General features: G+C 46.5%; 1 protein-coding gene across 3 annotated transcripts in view; it reads left to right on the forward strand.

Annotated features, from left to right (window-relative positions):
• The first annotated feature begins 1478 nt into the window (after positions 1 to 1478).
• The window catches only part of CLK2 (CDC like kinase 2), a 55899-nt gene continuing 42306 nt past the window's right edge, over positions 1479 to 15071 (forward strand). The window contains exon 1 of one of the 3 annotated variants that reach the window (XM_078669733.1): positions 1479 to 1677. The gene's annotated coding sequence lies outside the window, so the exon portion shown is untranslated. The remainder of the gene's footprint in view (positions 1678 to 15071) is intronic. The other 2 variants (XM_078669734.1, XM_078669732.1) reach the window with 2 other exon arrangements.

A 15071-nucleotide genomic window follows, 5' to 3' on the forward strand; every position in this document is an offset into this window, starting at 1 on the left:
ACTCAACTTCTACACCCCTACCCGCCAGCTCCGATCCGCCAGCCTCGCCCTCGCCGCTGTCCCCTGCATCCAACGAACGTCCACCGGCGGCAGATCCTTCTCCTTCCTCGTCGCCAAGACCTGGGACCTGGAACACCCTCCCTACCCACCTCCGGCAGACACAAGACCTGCTCACCTTTAGACGACTCCTCAAGACCTGGCTCTTCGAACAGTAGCAGCACCCCCCCCCCCCCCGACCCTCCCCCCCACCCCCATCAGCGCCTTGAGACCCTCACGGGTAAGTAGTGCTCTTTACAAGTTGTCTGATTGATTGATTGATCCATGCACCCAGGAAGGGCCAAACACAAGAAGAGGAAATGATGACTGCATGGCAAGACAAACGGGGGTGAAGGAAATGAGAGCGACAATGGAGGTAACAAATGATAAGCTATGGCCGCACACTGTATGTAAACATGTCTAGCAGAGACAGCGCACATACATGGCAATTGATCTGAGTCAGGCGAGAGAGACTGTTTTTTAAGCCAAACTGGCTTTGTCTGTCCCCCACCTGAAATTGCATCTTATACATTAGAAGTAATTGGGAGAAATACATTCTCCTGATTATCTTTTTTAATGTTGGTATGTATGAGTGCATGCGCTGTGTAGGCAAAATCTAAAAGGTGGCTTGGGCCACTTTATATTGTTTATTATATTGCTCTAAATGTTCCAGGCCTTCTTTGTCAGAAAGCAAAGTAGGTTAGCGAACTTGGCACAACAAACATATTTTTGGGGCAATTTCAAAATAATTACACTGCACAAAATTAGATAATTTTTAGGATGCAGCTTGTTACTTCTGATCTAAATACTTTGTCCCAGTTCGATATGTGTCATGCACAAGATAATGAAAGGTCAAACATAGGCACACAACATGTCTCACATCTTCAAACATGGTCAAATTGGCAGAGCTGGGAAGCCTTCATTGGCTTATGTAACTTCCTATGTATTGACTTAAAACAAGTCATAGTGCATGTAGAATATCAGTCAGGAATAAAGCGCTCTAAATCACACACGCCCACTCAGCCTGGAGACTCCTGATTTTTAAATCCAAAAATGGCAGCCTATAATTGCATCTGCTTCGATAGAAGTCGTTGGGAAATATACATTCTCCGGATTTTTATTTTGAAATCGCCCACTTTACAGTTCTTAATAGATGGCATGTATGCTAACGCATTAAATTGAAAAGCGCACAACTATAACAGGAAATGTTGAATAAACGAATATAACGTCCGACTCCAAGATGGCCGCCGCACATCCGTCATTCGACGTATGAATTATGTTTTGAATACGTCAATTTAGGGGGCGCGCACGGCCAGACTCAGTGTCTGTCATCGATGAACCCCTGCAGGCGGGGCTCGACGTGCACGACGTCGGGAACGCGTAGGGCCGTTGTTGATTGTTTAACGTAATGACGCAGAGTTAGTACAGTGGTGCCTGGGAGACGGGAGCGCGCACGTAACACTCAGAGACTGTCGAAGGTATCAGCAGGCAGGTTGGGAAATTGTACGTCCCAGCGGTATCAGGAGGCCAGTTACAGGCAGATTCAGCGGACGGACCGCTCCACGGGGTCTCGGCTCCGCTGACGCATCCGCCAAGACGGACTTCCTTTGGGATAAGCGGACCGGGCTCGCTGCGAAGACGGTAAGTCCTGGAGAGGCTGAGCGCAGACAAAATGGCGGACGGGAGAAGGCAGAGAGACGTTGAAGGATGAACGAATCTAGAGCGTCTTAGTGCAGAGGAGGGAAACGGAGGGATGGGGAACTGCTTGGGGGGGCATGCTGGACAATGATGTACGATAGATGGTAATTTGTTAATGTTATGTGGCGATATAGAGCGGAAAGGCGGGATCGTCTAATTATGGCTTATTGTTGTTGACATTAGTGCAATGGAATGGCGGGAAGAAAAATAAATGAGGTGCAGGGACTGCCGCACCTTAGATAGGGGAAATAATTTTGCAGCTAGGTGAGAGAACAATACTGTCTCAAATACGCACATCGTAGGTCAAATCAACCGCTAGCACCTGCAAAAGTAAATAATCGGAGAACGCGACCTATAATGGTAGATTGGGGAGAACATATATTGGGGAACCCGCAGAGTGGTCCTCTGTCAAATTACATCACGCCTTTCCTGTTTATTGAAATACATTTGTCAACTGTACACACATGATTTAGAAGCTTCCATTTATTTGCAATAGTACACAAATGATTTTGAAGCTTCATTTATTTTTAACATCTCCATTTATTTGTAATAGTACACAAATGATTTTGAAGCTTCATTTATTTTTAACATCTCCAATCTGGTTCGTGCTAGCTCACATCACCATTACTTTTGAATTATCCAGAAGTCGTCTAAAATAGAACATCACCTGAGATGATCATTCAGCCCAATGTATTTCAACTCTGAAAGCTAGTGATATCGGAGGTGTGCTCCTTTTTAAACGCAAAAGCTGGTTCAACGCCTGTAGAGAATTGTAAATGCTTAAATACATTATTTTCAATTCTGAGATCTGGCCCTCTCACGTCGTAATTTTATGATGTGAGTCTTTTTATATCTTCCCCCACTGTGTGTCTGAGCATCAAGCTTATGCGCGTTATAAGATTAACTCTTTCTTCAGTTTACTAGAACCGAAGGTGATGCAAAATATTGACGAAACGTTGACGATTTAATATAGACACGAAATCAGACACTCCGATCTTGTTAGAGAATCGATAGTAATAAAATGCCATTTACTCGTGCATATTTATATAACGATTTATCACCCAGAAGGGAGATTAGGTGGTCTGCATAAAATCACAGGATGTTGCGTGGCGCTGCCGAGACTCAAACCGGGATCCCCAGCTCTAGAGTCAACAGCTCTGGCCGCTAAGCCACATCCTCTCCACTCCAGTGTTATCTGACTGTGAGCTCTTTACTTCTCCGATCTCCGGCGATGATCGTTAAAATTAGCTCTTTATTCATTACATAGGTGAAACTGATGCATTGCCAATGCTTGTTCAGATTTGAGTCAAGAAATCAATCTGGAAATCCTCTAAGGATGCCCATAAATAAGGATGAAGATTGAGATATCCAAGGAGAGGAGTCTTTTCTAGGCCATTGTTTTGAACTTAACCTTCTGTGGCTAGCACCATTTAGAGCCTTGCTGACCTCGGCAGCTAGACTAGTCGCGGTATCCAGAAAATTTGATAATATCAGTCCAGACCTAAAACTATTAAACTGGCTCCTGCTTGAAGCAAGGATCCATCTGAGAAAATCTTGCATGACTCATAAGGCCCTTCACCACAACATTCCCATATACCTGACCAATAATCTTAAATACAGCTGCTTAATTGGGACAGAGACCACTAAAATGTATGAAAAAACTATTTAGATGATCCCTGGGGAACCTGTACCATGACATCTATCAATGTCCAATCCAGCACTCCAACCGAATAGTGGGGCCTGGAAGGTACTTTGAAGGTTGCTACAAATGGGTACAGAGCATGCACAGAAAAAAATGTTGCTACACCGGTGCTTCTGGAAAGGAGTGCAGGACAGAATCTTACAAGTATTTTGGCTTACAAATCAATTTTACTGTGTGTGACAACAAAATATTCTCTGGGTAAATCACACATGGTTAGAAACCATTCCCTGTTCTACTCCAGACATGTTTGCCAGATTAACCACCTCTTCCCCAGGAGTACAATGCAGTGGAATGCTACGCCTGGATTTTACTAAACCTTTGACCCCATGTCCATTCTTCCTAAGAATAGACAATTGCCACCATTTTCAAGAATCGGAAAATACTGTTACACGTGACACCCAAGCCTGGTTTTGCTGGTATCTCCTCAGTTGTGGATCGCAGAAAGCAGTATGGGAAGTTTTAGTTGAGTGACCCACGTTCTGCAGTAATATCTTGAGCCTTTCTTTTTGCTCCAGCAATCACGGCCACCCACCTGGAGGAATCCACATATTCACTTACCCTGTCAGCACAGATACTATGAAGATGCTCTTGTCATTGACTTCTAGGGTTGAATGTCACTTTTGACACTTTGTGAATAATGGGTATGGCCTTAGGGTTAAGTATGGTCTGAGGTAAAAGCCTCAGACTAGGCACTTATTAACCGTTGATTTGTGACTTAAAGGCGCCTTCCAATGAACCCGGTTGTTTCAACTAAGTGTGCCAGTGACTCAACTGTTAGATTCTATTCTACGCCCTGTGACTACACTCGCCAGTAATTACCTTCTGTCTCTAGCATTTGATGGTTAAAGTCACAGTATTCTGTCTAATCTTGTTTTGTTAGTTGACCAGTTTTACTTTTTGGCATTTTAATGCACGCAGGATGCCACACTTGGCTGAACCTCATAGATGGCTGTAGGGAAAAATGTTATATTGCATCGTGACTGCATTATTTAAACAACAAGGAGGACAAAGTTCCTATGCCAGGGTGCAAAAAGTCACCCATGCATCGTGGTGCAAAAAGTCACCCATACTTAAAAAATTGGAAGAAAAAGAAAGGAAAAAGAGAAAGGGGGATTCCTAGGTATAAAAGACCCAAAATTATGAGAGGGAAAGACATTGTGTTTCCTCTGTTGCCCTCACACACCCCGAAGAGTGTCATGCTTCATCATCGGGCGTTTGCTCCTCGTAGGGCCGGCGCTGCAATTCCCTACGGGTCTCCCGAAGGGTCACTTTATTGGAGATCTTTTAGAGGAATGCCGGATGATGCATGCAGGTGTGCGGGTAATGAGTCAAGAGGAGGGGTAAAGAAAAATCGTGCCAGTGTGATAGATTGAAATTAAAACAAGGGTAAACATGCAGCGATATGTTTAAAAGTATACCCTTGGCAGTCAATACTGCTAAAAATTATTGACCCAAGAGGCCTATTATGCCTAGGTGTCAATTGTCAAGGTCAACATGTTTCGTGCTTCCGTTGCCCATAGGTCGTTAGCGCTTTGTCAGGACAATAAAGAATATGTAAAGTGCACGTGATTTAGTGAGTATAAAAATTACCCTCTTATCTCAATCAGGGTGGAGTAGAACCTGTGTACCCTTATCATGGTCACAGCTAATAGGTGGAGGCCACTCCTGAATGAAGCCTAGGAAATTAAAAAAGAACAAAACAAAGTAATAAGACAGCATCGATGACAACTTGATGCCGCAAAATGTACCACATGTGTGTACATCAATTACACTTAAGCAATAAAGTAGAAAGGCACACAGGACAGGTTGATCGTAACTGGTCAAAAAGAGGGGGTGGCCTTTGTTTAATGTGGTTTTGGCCCCTACCCTACATAGCATCAATATTGAAAAAAGGCGGGGAGGAGTTTAAGTGGTCCTCAACCTAGTAAAGTTTAAAATATATGCTCCATACAGCAAAGCAATCTGTCCTGGTTTGTTTACTTAAAACGAGCGTACAAACTGTAAAGTTATAAGTGCTCAAAGAATATGCTCACCAAGCACTGCGTGTAGTAATCCTACGTGGTCAGAATTATGGGCGCTTGCAAGTAACCGGGCTGTAAAAACAAACACAGAGACAGCAGCATACAGGCACATTAGCCAATCATCTGAAGTGCTGGGCCGAGTGCTCACAGTGCAGGATATTACATCTTTGAAGTACTTGCAAATGAGTGCGGGTGCTGCCTTCTTGCAACCTACCCAAGACCACGCTTCTGCCGAAAGGAGACTCACATCGGCAAAACCGCCGGTTTAAATGCACAGGCCGGGTCAGGTGTGAGGCGGTATCCTTTTCCGGGGAGGAAAGGAATCCTAGTGAGAAGCAACTAAATGCGCATGTGTGAGCACCGGAGATAAACGCGCATGAGCTTTAATCGGGCACACTACTCCCCTGCTCATGCGCAATGGCTCACTACATAATCAAGGAACGGGAATTGTCGAAAAAATTGCCCAGAAACGTACAGGCAATTTGCAACATGAAATAATTTACGTACAATGCCCTCCATCGCCACATAAATTACCATAAAGGGGTTATCTTAATGTCATATCTGGACCGCACTTCGTCCTGCAAGTAATATAGCCCTGTGATACTGCTACCTAAACGTGAACACTCAAATGGACTCCAGCACTTTCTTAAAATACAATTTGTTAAATTGCTATCTTAAAGGGTTATCCATTACGTACCTTGCGCACATCTACAGTTACGAAAGTGGGGCAAATACCACTGCATCGCAATGGCAATGAAGTCCAGGTATACTGTGAAACCAAGTCCCACTGATAAAGTAATCCTGTCTCGTGTGCCTCACGAAAAGAAAAGAAAGAAAGAACAGAATAAAATTAACGGTCCCACGGCTAAACAGCCGTGCTAAATATATGTATCAAAAAGAGAGGGGGGGGCCAAGGAGCTTATAAAGGTCCAGTGTCCGTGCTCCGAAAATCAATATTTAAACAACAAGGAGGACAAAGTTCCTATGCCAGGGTGCAAAAAGTCACCCATACTGTGACTGCATTACCCACAACTATAAATCCTGTTGCCTAGATTCTTGTCTTGGCTTTTTGTTAGTGCAATAAACCTTACTTTCTTTCTGGTTCGAATTTGACCGCATTGATATCTTTGTGGTAATTGTCAAATTCCCTAAACTACTGATTCCATTTCATTCTTGGAACCCCCATCTTTGGGAGATTTACATTCTGTATGCTGATAATACCAAAAGCATGCCTTTCCTTCAGTCTTCTAATCCTGTCAGCAGATTATGAAGGGTATCGATTTATTTCCCATTAAATATGGGCTTTGTGCCAAATGTGCTTCAGCTTTTGTGTGACAACTACGCAGGGGTTCGTTGGGGCACCAATAGGGAGCTCACAGAACCAATCCCAATAGAGGAGCGAGACATGGATGCATACTTGTTCCCACCCTGTCCCTGCTCTACATTAATGATGTGGTTATTTACTTACAGAAATCTGCAAACGCCCCCCCTAAATTGAGTGGGAACTTGGTTCCAGCGTTATTATTTGCAGACAATACCATCCTGATTTCACAGACTCCCAGGGGCTTGCTAAACTTAATAGACTATTTCAATACATATTGCGATTAAAAAAAAAAAAAGGCCTGGGAATAAATATTGGCAAAACAAAGTTGGGATTGCCATAAATCCCCAAAAGGGTTTTAGTTCTAACTTTAATGTGAACACTTTTCCTTGGCTTATATTTGTCAAGGAATGACTTATAGAACTAGGTATTTGCTCATATTGGATTGAGCCACATAACTTAACACCAAGTTGCAAAAATGTATTGAAAATAACATATTGGATGGATATCTTGAATACACTCCATTGCGATTCAAATTTGGGACGGTTAACTCAATTCCTCAATGTAAAACCTCACCCAAAATTCAAAGAATGGTATGCCGTATAGTAAGAGTTATACTGCAAATTGGGGGTCGCAGGGAGATGGTACTTGCTCTTTATGTACTTTAAGGTTCATTGAAAACACAGCGCACATCCTTTTCTTCTGTCCAGCATATGCTTGGGCGAGGAGGAAATGGATTCGCCCATTGTGCAATACATTGGGATTCAGGAAGCATCAAGATGCTTTAAGGGTGCTGACAGTACTGCACCGTATGTAATATTTGCCATATCTAGGTATCTTTTTTTAGTAGGGTTTATAAGCGGTAAAATGGGGATAAAGCTGTGACGTTGCAATGAATAATGCACTCCTGTGCCATGAACTAGATTAATTTTATCTGTAATTTTTAATTGTATAATACAGCTTTAACTGATTTAAAATATATATACATTAGAGCACAGCTTTCCAAACTGTGTGGCGCGACACATTACTGTGTCGCGCCCCATATGTAGGTGTGTCGCGAGATACGATCAGACGTCTGCCGGTAATCGGCAAACAATAACAAAGCCCTATTAAACATGCACAGGTCGTTAACGACCTGTGAAGTGCTCGGGTGCGGCTGTGAGTGGTCCCGGAATGCCACACACGACACCGGGGGTGGGGGGGACGGGGGGCTGCTTGAAGCCCTTTCGTATGCAGGAGTATCCACAGGTGGACAGCTCTGAAGCTGAATAGAACGAAGATTGCTCTGCTCTCTGGAGTTTCTTTGGCAGAGTGCTGTAGGTGACGTAATGCTTGTCCACTCGAACAATGATCTGTTTTGCCTTCCCACCTTCAATCAGCCACATTTTTTTGGGCGGAGCCAGCCTTAAACTTCTGTGTAGAATATGAAAGGACACTACATTTCGCCTTTCAAATGTATTTTAAATGCAAAGCAATATAGGAGAATTACCAGACCATTTAGTTAATCTGTGGTGACTGCAGTGAGTTTCCAACAAGCGTGCCTTTAACGGGGGTAATCCAGTGTGCCTGGTGTATTTTCAGCACCACAAGCAGTCGCAAATAAGCCCCAACTATTGTAAAAAAAAAATCCAATTGTACTTTTCCGAAAGTCACAGATGCTGAATAGCTCTTACCCTTGAAAATCGAGCATGCAGCAACATTAAACGAAGTTAATTGTATTTGGTTTTTTCTTGTTCAAGGTGAAGGTGATATGAAGGCATTTTTTTTGCTTAGCTCTCTCATTTTAAACAAATCCCCTGGTAGGACATATGTCTTCAAGTTGTGTGGTACCTTTTCATCGCCCGAGCCTTTTGTCAAACCGACCAAAATGTAACAATTACAGCATTTCAGAGATGGGTCTGTCTAATCTTATTACTCATTCATCAACATGCGGTCAGCTGAATCAAGATCGAACAGTGTCAAAAAAGAGCAGCAAAAAGCTTTCTCCACTGCAGCGACGCTAGGCTTAGCATATTTTACCTGCTATTGTAGTTTCTTTTTGACAGGTGCAAATATTTTCTTAGCCTCCTGGATTATCAATGTAAAATCTGGTTACATGGAGATGTTCAGATCTTGAGGCGTCAGTGCTCCATTTTCTCTGGTCATATGCAGGGTGACATCTTTATCTCTAATTCAGGCGGCAGTCCGCAAGTATTGGTTGTTGCTTTACCTTGGCACAGGAGTTTGTGCTAACATTCTGTGGACTTTTTCAGTAATGAAAATAACCGAGAAATTCCTTCCAAACAAGTCCAGTAGGATATTTTCAACACGTTTCAACCTCCCACATATTGGTAGACTCTGGCAGCCCTAAAAGGGGAATATATTTCACCTGGAGCATAACGACCATAGGGAATATAGTAATCCGAGTTCTAGGGTGTGGGGTGTGTGGGGGGGTTGTGTGTGCGTGTGGGGTGGGTGTGTGTCTCTGGGGTGGTGTGTCTCTGGGGTGGTGTGTCTCTGGGGTGGTGTGTGGGGCCCGAACCCACCATAGGTGGTTTGGGCTCACTCGCTGTACTTCTTCGCGTTACCGTGTCCCTGAAATTCTTTTCACAAAAAGGTGTGTCACCAACATGAAAAGTTTGGAAAGCTATGCATTAGAGGGATGCATTGGAGTACTTAGTGACCAGCTTATATCCGTATCCACCTCAATCAATGTATTGAGACTGGTTATTTTCTTGAACATCATATACACTGTCTAATCAATTTTTATACTATATTAAGTGGTTGTTCAACACATGTTTCCAGCATAGACGAGTATAGACAATTTAATATTTTGTTGTGAAACTTTTTGTGGCCGAAATAAAGTATTTATGAATGAATGAATGAAGTATGGTCTGAGGTTAAAAGCCTAAGACTAGACACTTATTAATAGTTGATTTGGGCGACCTAAAGGAGCCTTCCAATGAACCCGGTTGTTTCCACCAAGTGTGCCAGTGACTCATCTGTTAGATTCAATTCTACGCCCTGTGACTACACTAACCAGTAATGAACCTCTGTCTCTAGCATTTTGATGGTTAAAGTCAGTCAAATGCCCTAAACTACTGAGTCCATTTTATTCATCCAGCTTTGGGAGATTTACATTCTGTATGCTGATACCAACCACATGCCTTTCCTACAGTCTTCTACTCCTGTCTGCAGATTATGAAGTGTCACCTTATTTCCCATTAAATATGCGCTTTGTGCCTAATGTGCTTCTGAGCGCCAGTCCTGCAGTCTCTACGTTTGTGGTGTTCATTTGCGCCTGAATCAGCATTTCCTTCTGCTTTGACTCATGGCGCTTGCACAAATCTGCGAATCAGCATCTGCCTCGATTCTGTTTGTGGAGTGACACGCCACTATATAGTAAAGCATGTGGGCGGTGCTATGTTGTGTATATGTTGAGTGCACTGTTACCCAAATGGGTATCCTGGAGCTGATCCGGTGTGTGTGTGTTCACACCTGCCAGAGCTGGTGTGTGTGCTATTCGAAGAGCTAGGTCTTCAGCTTCTTACTGAGCTCAAGAAGAGAGCTTCAGGAGAGATGTAAAAGTCTTTCCCTCAATCTGTTTGTGTGCGCATGGGATGTGTGTGTGTAGACATCTGGCAGACCAGGGGTGTCTGGGGGTGGAGTTAGAAGATGTGATTGTCCAAGTAGGCAGGGCCTATATTCTGTTGTGCCTTGAATGTGAGTGAGGGGTTTGAACTTTGCACGTTTGTGTATTGGGAGCCCATGGAGCTACAGCTGAGGTGTAGAGTGAGCCCATGGAGCTACCTGAGGTGTAGAGTGATGTCGCTCCCCGCGCCGCACGACTCCCCTGAGTGCCCGAGTGCTGCCGCTGGTGTGCCCCTGGCACTGCCTACCTTTTCTTTTATGTGCTTTTGTCCCTGTAGCTTGTTATTGTTTACTGTATTTTTTAGGTGCTCCTTTTGCGTCCCCGCTTCCCGCCGCTGCTGCTCCCCCACGACCCCGCCCCTTTTCCTTTCTGTATCCCCTGCCCTCGCCCATTGGCCGCCCGCTCCCAGCTGCCCCTCCCTCCCACTCTGCCGCTTATGGAGGATGCGCGCAACTGGCGCACCGAAGGCATGCTAAAGGCAAGCCCGTCCGCGCCCAGCGCAGGAACCCCTGGACCCCGCGCCCCCAGCAACGCCAGACTGCACTACGACCCCAGCACCCTCCATGCACTCAACACCGAACGAGACCACCCCTGCTACCGGGCCACCCTGAAGCGCACCCAAGGGCCCTTTGCCTGCCGGAACTGCAGATTCACCAGCATCCAGCCCACCAAACCACCAACCAGAGAACCCAACCACCTCCCCTGCATCCTCCTCAACACTTGCTCCGCTCACAAACACGCCATCGAACTCTGGGACCTCCTAGACTCTACCGCCCCCGACGTCGCCTTCCTGACGGAGACCTGGCTGAACGCCACTTCAGCACCAGGCATCACCATAGCCATCCCACAGGGCTACAAGATCTCCCGCAGAGACCGCACCAACGGAGTGGGAGGGGGAATCGCCATCATCCACAAAGACACCATCCAAATCTCGACCAACACCGACGACACCCTCACCTCCGCTGAGCACATGCACTTCCAGATCCACACCGACCCCAACACCACCCTCAGAGGAACACTTGTCTACAGACCTCCCGGACCACGACCACAGTTCAGCGACACGATCACCGACCTCGTCGGCACCCACCGCCTCGTCTCCATGGACTACATCCTCCTCGGGGACCTGAACTTCCACCTCGAGAACAACAACTACGCCAACTCCACCGCCCTGATCAGCAACCTCGCCAACCTCGGACTCAAACAGCTTGTGACGACACCCACCCACGCCGCTGGACCCCATCTTCTCGTCCAGCCCCCACGTCTCCTTCAACCACCCCACTGGACCGACCACAGATGCGTCCACTTCACCTTCAGAAAACACGCTGCCACGCCGCTGCTGGCGCAAGGTCACCAAGGACCAACTGACTACCACCTGAGACCACCCACCGACCCGGACACCGCCGCGACCAACCTCAAACAGTGGACCAACGACTGCGCCGACACCCTCGCCCCTCTCAAGACCTCCACAACCAACCACACCAACAAGAAAGCCGCCTGGTACACCGAAGACCTCCGGATCTCCAAGCGCACCTGTCGGAAGCTGGAGAAGAAATGGCTCCACGACCAAACACCTGACAGCCACACAGCCCACAAGAGCGCCACCCGCAGACACCGCCAACTCATCAGGGCCGCCAAGAGGACCGCCTTCAAGGACCTCTTAGACAACAACGCACACAACACCAAAGAGCTCTTCAGCATCGTGAAAGAACTCTCCAACACCGACATCCCACCATCACAAGACCTGTGCGTCTCCCTTGCCACCTTCTTTCACCGCAAGATCACCGACCTCCACGACCGCTTCAACTCCAACACCCCCGCACCCACCAGAGTCCACCACCCCTGCGACCAGCACCAGCCGCCTGACCGCCTGGTCCAACGTCAGCGGCGAAGACACCATCAAAACCATGAACTCCATCCACTCCAGATCCCCATCTGAACCCTGCCCTCACCACATCTTCAACAAAGCCAGCACAACCGTCATGCCCCACCTCCGAAAAACAATCAACAGTTCCTTCGAGACAGCAACCTTCCCGGAAAGCTGGAAGCACGCCGAGATCAACGCCCTTCTGAAGAAGCCCAAGGCGGACCTCAAGAACTTCCAGCCCATCTCCCTGCTCCCGTTCCCGGCAAAAGTGACAGACAAGATCGTCAACAAACAGCTAACCCGCTACCTCGAAGACAACAACATCCTGGACCCCTCCCAATCCGGTTTTCGCAGCAACCACAGCACCGCGACCGCCCTCATCGCCGCCACTGACGACATCAGGATCCTGATGGACAAAGAAGAAACAGCCGCCCTCATCATCCTGGACCTATCAGCAGCCTTTGACACAGTCTGCCACCGCACCCTATCAGCATGCCTCCATGACGCCGGAATTCAAGAGAAGGCCCTGGCCTGGACCACATCCTTCCTCTCCGGCAGAACCCAGAGCGTCCGCCTCCCACCATTCTGCTCGAAATCCAAGATCATCTGCGGCGTCCCACAGGGATCCTCCCTCAGCCCGACGCTGTTCAATATCTACATGGCACCACTCGCCCACGTCGCACAACAACATAACCTCAACATCATCTCCTACGCCGACGACACCCAGCTGATCATATCCCTCACCGAAGACCGCAAAAGCCAACCTCCACAGAGGAATGAAGGCCGTAGCCGACTGGATGAAGGACAGCAGACTGAAGCTGAACTCTGACAAGACGGAGGTTCTCATTCTCGGACCCACCCCATCAGCCTGGGACGACTCTTGGTGGCCCACATCGCTAGGCGCAGCCCTGGAACCCACAGACCACGCACGCAACCTGGGGGTCATCCTCGACTCCACCCTCCATGACCAGGCAAGTCAACGCCGTCTCCGCGCCCTGCTTCAACACCCTCCGCATGCTCCGCAGGATCTTCCAATGGATCCCTCCCGACACGAGAAAAACAGTCACCCTGGCCCTCATCACCAGTAGACTCGCCTACAGGAACGCCCTCTACTAAGGAAGAACAACCAAGCTCCTGAGACGACTGCAACGAATCCAGAAGCCTCGGCACGACTGATCCTCAACGTCCCCTGACGCAATCACATCACACCCCACCTGAGAGGCCTGCACTGGCTCCCCGTCAACAAGAGGATCACCTTCAAACTCCTCATCCACGCACACAAAGCCCTACACAACACCGAACCTACATACCTCAACAACCGACTCAGCTTCCACACCCCCACCTGAAACCTCCGCTCAGCCAACCTCCCCCTCGCCAGTTCCTTGCATCCGGAAAACCACCGGCGGCGGCAGATCCTTCTCCTATCTCGCCGCCAAGACCTGGAACGCTCTCCCCACCAGCCTACGACAGACTCGGGACCTGCTGGCGTTCAGAAAACTCCTCAAGACCTGGCTCTTCGATCAGTGGCGGCCCTCCTCCCCCCCAGCGCCATGAGACCCTCACGGGTATGTATCGCGCTTTATAAATGGATTGATTGATTGATGTGCCCTTTGTGGGAGAATACTGGTGAGTTTTTAGCTGCTGGGTCCTGGGTGGTTTGAAGCCTTTTGCTGAGTTGCTTGCGGATTCCAGCATAGAGGGTGTTCCCATGTCCACCTGAGGGGATGCTGACAGTATTTCAGTTGTTGCATGGGAGCCCATCTAAAGAGTAATTGGAGTTAAAAACAATCCAGACTATAACGCAAAGTTGAGCTATTACACACATCACATTGCTAATGATGCCATCGGGCAAAATACGCTCATCTTTTTTTGATTTTGGTTTGGTAGTATAAAGTAAAATTTTAGCAAGCTGTTATGCACTTTAGTGCTGCACTTTCAGTTAGATCAAATAATAAAGCTTTATTGCCCGCATCCGTGGTTCAAAACAGCAATAAAAAAAGCAAAAAAGGTTGCTGTCCATGTTTATTTTGTCTGACTAGTCCAGGGGTCTCCAACCTTTTCTGTAGTGAGAGCTAATTCTGCTCAAGGAAAGTCCTGCCGAGCTACTATTATAATGTATCACTGTAAAATGCTGATGATACTTATTAACATTACGCTATGACCACCCTAAGAACGATTTATCAGTAGTAATCACCCAAACATTCTAGATGAAGTTATCAGCAGAATGCTAGGAAAACGTTTATCAATATTAAATGCTCGTGGTCAAGTAACATTGAAATCATCACATGCTGTGTGCCACAAAGGGTACTACCACAGCAGTAAATCTCCCCAACTCAAATTGAATTATCATTCAGCTAACAACTTTAAATGTGTTTTAGAATTGTAATATTTTTTCTTCATTAGCATAAGTTTTTAAAAATACACATTTTGCTATCAAAACCACTTTCTACTTTGAGCATTCAAACTCAATTTTCCAAAAGAAAAACCTTTTCAGAAAAAGCATAACTTTTTTTCTTTAAAAATCAAGTCAGTTTTCATTGTTAGAAAATACACAGTCCCTAAACATCAGCTTTTCATTTTCATTGAGTACCGCCATGTAAAAAATGCCTCTGATGGACAAATTCTACTTCAAATACCCAGGAATTAGAATCATAGGCCATGCTTGCTCACCATAACACTATTAATGCATCTGTTATGCTAATGATGCCCACCATTAAACCGGGGCTACCACTGTGCCACAGCTGGATGCCCAACATATATCAGTTATGGACATTATTATGGGAGAAGCGGTTGCCACT

This window comes from Lissotriton helveticus, chromosome 12 (assembly GCF_964261635.1).
Source record: "Lissotriton helveticus chromosome 12, aLisHel1.1, whole genome shotgun sequence".
In the NCBI taxonomy this organism is placed as follows: Eukaryota; Metazoa; Chordata; class Amphibia; order Caudata; family Salamandridae; genus Lissotriton; species Lissotriton helveticus.